Consider the following 6,980-nt stretch of genomic DNA (forward strand, 5'->3'; position numbering starts at 1 on the left):
CAGAAGCAAGGGAAAATGGGTGTGGAATATTGTGTTTACCGTCAGTCCAGATTGATGTATTGGTTAGTTTTGCTGAACTGCTTCCCCACCCCCTCCCATCTTGTTCTTTGTTTCTGAGGATAGCTGTGTGGGGAGGAATGGGGGAAGGGACGTGTATGAAAATGTAGGTGATATGAAAACAAAAGCTATCAGTGTGATTTTTTTTCCTTAAAATCTCTCCATCTTGTATACCTTCATTAATCTCATTGATTTTTGACTTCTCCAAAGATTGTAACACAAAACTTCTATGCTCTAACTTGGTTGGGGAAGAGCTTCTCCTTCACATCACTACTATTCTGTGCCTGTGTTCGAATGTCTCTTCTTTTAACTGTAAGAAATAAAGATGTGCTTTTAAGCGGTACAGGGTCCATTCTTCAACATGACCAATTTTTGTCCTGGAGAATACATAATGTAAGATACCTTTCTTCCTCCTTCCAGGATGAGGTGTGGAAATATATCTGGTCAGATTGTGTTTCTGTGTCCATTAGTTTTGCTTAACTTTTTTTTTTTTTTTTTTTTTTTTTTTTAATAAATGTACAAGAGAAGTTTTCATGGGGGAGTGAGAAAATATCTAGAAATGACTGTGACGGGAAAAAAATTCAAAAAGTGACAATAGGATTTATTTTAAGAAATTTGTATTTTAGTTTCACCAGTCTTTTGGCTTGCATTTTAGAGAAAAAGGCTTTTCTCTATTGACTTCCATTTCCTTATCTGAAAAATGAGTCAGTTGTATTAGATTTAAGGTTTCTTCTAGGCCTAAATCTATGAATGAATAAATGAATAAATGAATGCAGTCAATCAACAAGCATTTACAAAGCACCTACTGGTCAGACACAGTATTAGGCACCAGGGATGCAGATACAATGAATGAAATAATTCCTGCTCCCTAAGAGCTTACATTTTTGGTTGGTTGGTTGGTTGTTGTCTTTTGTTCTTCACAAAAATTATATCATTATATTGGAGTCAAGGTACAGCGTGTCTGATTGTGGCTGATCAGACCAATATAAGGGGAAATAAATGAATGAAGCAGCCAGGGACACCTTATAAAGAAAGTTTTTGATCAACAAAAAAGATTTCTGGAGCCTCTATGACTGATTGCTAACCTGCAGAAACTGTGGGAGAAATGGGACTGTTAAACCTCAGGGAAATAAAATAGCAATGCAACAATGTTTTTTTTCACCACAAGTATTAAAATAGGCATTCTCCTTTTGGAAATGGTTGCTTGATGAAGCCACCATTTTCAGCTGCAACAAACTGTTTGGAGCTGTTAGGATGGCACCCCAATAAAACCTTTGTTTGTTAAGATGCTTTGGACTTGTTAAAATAAGCAAGGTATATGACAAACACTCATTAGTCTAGATGCAGCCAAAAAGTGACATTGTTTGTCAGCTGAATATCAAAAAAAAATAGTCAGGCAACATAATGATCTCTATTTTTATTTTATTTTTCTAAAAGTCTAGCTGTATAAATATCCATAACATTGAAAATGTTAACACTAGGTTGCATTCATAAATAGTGATTAGAGCACATTTCAGAAAAACACCATTGAAATCGTGGCCGTACACACCCAGTATGTTTCAGGGGATTGATGTTCTCTACCAAGATCACAAGTTTACAGAATAATGTTTTTGACAAGACAAGCTAGCTAGCAATGCTATTTTTTTTTTTTTTTTGCTTGTTTCCCCCCTTTGAATCTGTCCATTGTTGTGGGCTGCTTGGTATCCTCTTTCACTCCACGGGGACCTAGCCCCCTGTCCTTTAGACCAGCCAAACTCCAGTTGGAATCAGCTAGAGTTTTGCCTTCACAAAGAGGAAAGGATTAGGCCCCACAGTGTTTCCATCCTGTTTTGTCTTTGATTTTTTTTTTAAGCCTTTCATTTTAACTATTAGGCATTTCAGGGCAGAATGCCTACTGTTATCTGCATTTCAAAAAGAATTGCTGGAAGGATTTGTTTTGCTCTCGTCCCTGAGTTCCTTGTTCTTCTCCCAGATGTAGGTGATCTACAACTGTGTTTTGTTAGTTTTCTTCAAGGTCCTATATCGGAGTCTCTTGCATTGTTCCTGACAATAACTTTTCACTTTCCCTAAGACTAGTCCTCTCAGAGATGTTTCCTCAAAACTTCTATGCACTTACCTTTTCATAGTTGAGATCCCCTGAAATGTTGAAGTGATTTCTCTACCTAGCAGTGTTCACTATCTAGTCTCTTGGGATCACTCCTAACCGTGTTTCTGTTTGACATAAGACATAGCAAGTTCAAATATGGATTTTGGCTTTTTTTAAGTCCCAAGATGCCTTGGGCTCAACTCATTGCCAATAACATCCTGAAAATATCCACAGAATTACTGTACACCATTCGTATATAACACTAAGAGAATCTAGTGGTATGAAGGCAAAAGAGTCTCTACCTTCCAGACCTTCTATTTTACTAAGAGGAAATAATATATGAAAATAAGTAAACACACAAAATGTATACAAAGGCAATATAAGTTATTAAAAACCAACTAGGTTTTTTTTTTTTTTCCTGGACTGTGGGGGGAAAATCTAAGAACCTAAGATAATTCAATGCATCTCCTCTGTTCTCTCCCCTTTTTTTTGTGCGATTTAGCTAGATACATTGATTTCCTTTCTATTTTACAGAAAGGACATTGATAATCTTAAAAAGCTTCCAGAAGAGCCAGCTATTGTTATTAAAGGACCTCAAGTTCATGCCATATGAAGACTGGTTAAAAGAACTTTGGAGTGTTTAGACTGGATAAGAATTGACTTAAGACCATATGTCAATGAGATCAACTGTGAGACCTCATCTTACCTCCTAAACTTTGCCAGAAGAGACCAGAAGATGAGAATAGTCAAAGATAGAGTTGTTGTAGAAAGATGGTTATGCTAATAATGCATTGTTGGTGTAGCAATGAACTAAAGTAACCATTTAGGAAAGCAATTTGGAATAATGCAAAGAAAAGAAGCTAAAATGTCTAATCCTTTGACTCAGAGATTTCAATGTTAGGAGCAAACTGTAAGCATTAATTTATAAAACTAAAAAGTCTCTGTATGCACCAAAATATCTTTAGCAGCATATTTTATTATAGTAAAGGATTGGAAATTAGGTAGATGCTGTTGATTGGAGAACAGCTAAATAAATTGTGGCATATGAATGTAATAGAATATTACTATTCTGAAATAACATGAATATAAAAAAGCATGGAAAGACTTAAATTAACTGATGCAGAATGAAATAAATAATATACACGATGACTATAATTTAAATGGAAAGGAAAATAAATAATAAATTTAATTAAAATGTTGCAAAAACACAAAGAACAAATTTGACCTCAAAGAAAAAATATACAAAAAGATACTTCTATTCAGTCCTTTGCCAACGTAAATGGTTCATAGGCATAGGACACTGCATACATTTTCAGATTGTGTTCAATATATTGATGGGTTTTGCTGTTTTCTTTACTCTTTTAATTTTTTTCTTTTAAAAAATAAATTCTTTGTTATATGAGTTGACTCTGAGAGATAAAGAGGAAGAATACAAGGGGAAATTTAGGCAATGAAAAAACAGATCAATAAAATGTATTTTTTAAAAGAACAGAGGAACATTATAGGTTTGTTTATATATTTGAAGGGAAGAAAAGATCCATTGGGTTTTGTCTATCCATTGAAAGTAGAACTATGAAAATGAGCAGAAGTTGTTGAGAGATGAATTTAACTTTAATGTAGGTGAGAATTTTCTAATAATTAGAGCTATCCCAAAATGGCATGTTGTACTTTAGGATGTAGTAGGTTCCCCTTCACTGCAAGTATTTTAAGTATCTATCATTCAAAAATTGGATGACCATTTGTTGTATATTGAGGAGATTGGACAGTATGGCTTCAGAAGTTTCCTTATTCCTCTTAGATTCTCTGATCCTAGATAGATTTGTAACTATAGGGTTATCAGTTAAAGTCCAGCAAAATCCTAATTCCACTATAAGTTTCTATAAGATATGTTCCTCCCAAGTTCAGAAAAGATGGTACAAGGATATTCAAGATCTCTCTTAAGAACTTTAGAATTGATTTATGATATGGGAGACACTGGTATAGGACCTTCCAGCATGGCATGCCCTCCTCAGAAAAGGTACTGCACTCTTTTGACCAACGCAGAATTGAATTAGCTCAGAAAAGACTTGAGATACACAAGGTTAGAGAGTCCACTCCAAATGTTCATAGGGACTATTTGTGTCTGTCCTGTGGCAGAGCATTCCAAGCTCATATTGATCTGATCAGCCATAATCAGACAGTGTAACTCGACTCTACTATAGTGATATCATTTTGGTCCTTTCTGAGAATGGACAACCACCAGGGTGTAGGGAGATGCTAGGTTCTTTAAGACTATCTAGTGGATTGTAAAGTGGAACTTGCTAAGGGAAAGTCCTGTCAATGTGAAATGGCCTTGAGATCAGGCTTGGTGATCAGTGTTTTTAATCTGAGGACCAACACAGTTGACCAAAGTGTGATGGGTAAAATCTGAATTAACTGAGATAACAAGAATTTGAGTTTCTAAGCATTTGGTTTATTAAGCAATTATATAACATTGTATAATTACCATTTGCATAAGCAATGCCAATTAACAAATAAGCACTAGATCTGCTTGTTTTGGCACTAGATCCCTAATATAAGGGGAAACACATTTTTACATACTAAAACTCGTACCAGGAAATAACATCAGGATCCAAGATTAGGTCATCTAATTTCTAATCAGAGGAAAGATTGGGGGTTTTCCAAGTTGAGAGGAAGAGAGCAAATAGGTACAATTACTTGAAATCAGAAAAAGAGGTTTTCCACTCCCTCTCCACACACACATTATGCATTCAATCAACTGATTTGACCAGTTTATGGTTCCAGTTTTCTGATGAGACTTAGGAGCTGCTTAAGATATAATTGTGAGAAAACTCATAGTAAGGAATTTTCCAGCCACAGCAGCTCAACTAGGTGTCAAAGTGAATAAAACACTGGGCCTGGAGTTAGGAAGACCTAAATTTAAGACCTGGTTCTATTGTTTATTAACTATGTGACACTAGACAAATCACTTAATTTTTTGTGCCTCAATTTCCTCAGTAAATTAAGGAGGATGGATTTAATAATCTCTAAGGTTCCTTTTAGCTATAAATCTGTGATCTAATTAACAAATTTGATTCTCTTGAAATGGCAACTTTTGCATTTTAATTTTTTTTTCTCTCGAGGCTTGTCTTTGTGATAGAAAAATATCAAATAAGATTAGAACTGAAAGAAATCTTAAACAGCAACAAAATAGCATAGTACCTGACACATTGTATATAAATGGTAGCTATTAAAAGAAATAAATGAAAAAATCTTAGATATCTAGTCCAAACCCCTGCTCTTTATCCACTTGTTTATTTACTTCATTTATAATTTAATTCTCATATTTGCTAATGTGTTACTCTTTATTTTTTAAATTAAATTTTATTGTATTTTTCCGTTCCAAATTATTTCTCCTTTCCCTTTTACCTACTGAGTGGGAAAGAAAAACAAAACCCACTAAAAATATTTATTGTCTTGCAAAGCAAATTCCTGAGTTAGCTGCAGCTAAAAAGAAAAAGGGGAAAAAAGGAAAAAAAAAAACCAAGAAAATAAAGCTTCAATTTCTGAGTTCGTCAATTCTCTTTCTAGAGGGGAATAGTTTTTTGTGTTTGTTTGTTTTAAATCATGAGTTCTTTGATATTGTGGTTGGTTATTATGTTGTTCAGCATTACTAAATTTCATAATTGATTATCTTTACAATATTACTATTACTGTGTATAACGTTCTTCAGATTCTGCTCACCTCACTTTGCATCAATTCATATGTCTTTCCAATTTTCTCTGAAACCATCTCCCTTGTCATTTCTTATAACGCAAAAATATTCCATTGCATTCTTATGTCATAACTTGTGCAGCCATTCTCCAATTGATGGGTATCCCCTCAGTTTCCAGTCCTACCACAAAAAAAGAGCTATTACAAATATTTTCGTATATATGGACCCCTTCTTTGTTTGAGCTCTTTGAACTATAGACCTAGTAACTATTGCTGGGTCAAAGCTATGAACAGTTTAATAGGTTTTGGGCATGGTTCCAAAATGCTTTTAAGAATGGTTGGACTAATTAACAACTCCATAACATTGTGTTAGTGTATTCATTTTCTCATATCTCCCCCAGCATTTGTCATTTTCCTTTTTGGTTGTCTTTGTCAATCTAATAGGTGTGAGGTGGTACCGTAGAGTTATTTTGATTTGCATTTCTCTATGAGTGATTTAGAACATTTTTTCATATAACTATTGATAGCTTGAATAAACCATATATTTTTATATGAGACCCAAAGAGGTTAATTAACGGATCCAAAGTCACACAGATAGAATTTGAAAGAGCTAGCATTCAAACTCAGCTCTTTTGATTTCAAACTCAGCACTGTTTCCACTGTTAGTAACCTTGTAAAAATAATTAAATCTAAAGCATATTTTTAGTTTCCATTAAATACTTTGGTGGCTAGAGTTGTTAAAAATCTTTATTCTAATCAAAATATTTTATGTCAATTTTAGTCATAATTTATGCTAAAGAACAGAGTGAAATTAGGAGAGAGAGGAATGGGGGGGGGCAGCACTCGATCAGAAATGTCTGGCTTCAAATTCCATTTCTGACAACACTAGTTTATATGAAGTTGGATGAATCATTTAACTTCTCAATATCCCAGGAAACTTTCTAAAGCTACTATCAATAACTATAAACATTTATTAAGCCCCGACTCTGTTCCAGGCACCATGTTCTTTGGCAGAAATATAAACAAAATATCTCTACTCTCAAGGAATTATATTTGTGGACCTAGCTTAAGTAGATAAAAGATAATTTAGCATGGTGAGCCCTTGTTAGAAGAGGGGGCTGGCAATCAGCAAAGATTTTCTGTA

The sequence above is a fragment of the Sminthopsis crassicaudata genome, chromosome 1 (assembly GCF_048593235.1).
Source record: "Sminthopsis crassicaudata isolate SCR6 chromosome 1, ASM4859323v1, whole genome shotgun sequence".
In the NCBI taxonomy this organism is placed as follows: Eukaryota; Metazoa; Chordata; class Mammalia; order Dasyuromorphia; family Dasyuridae; genus Sminthopsis; species Sminthopsis crassicaudata.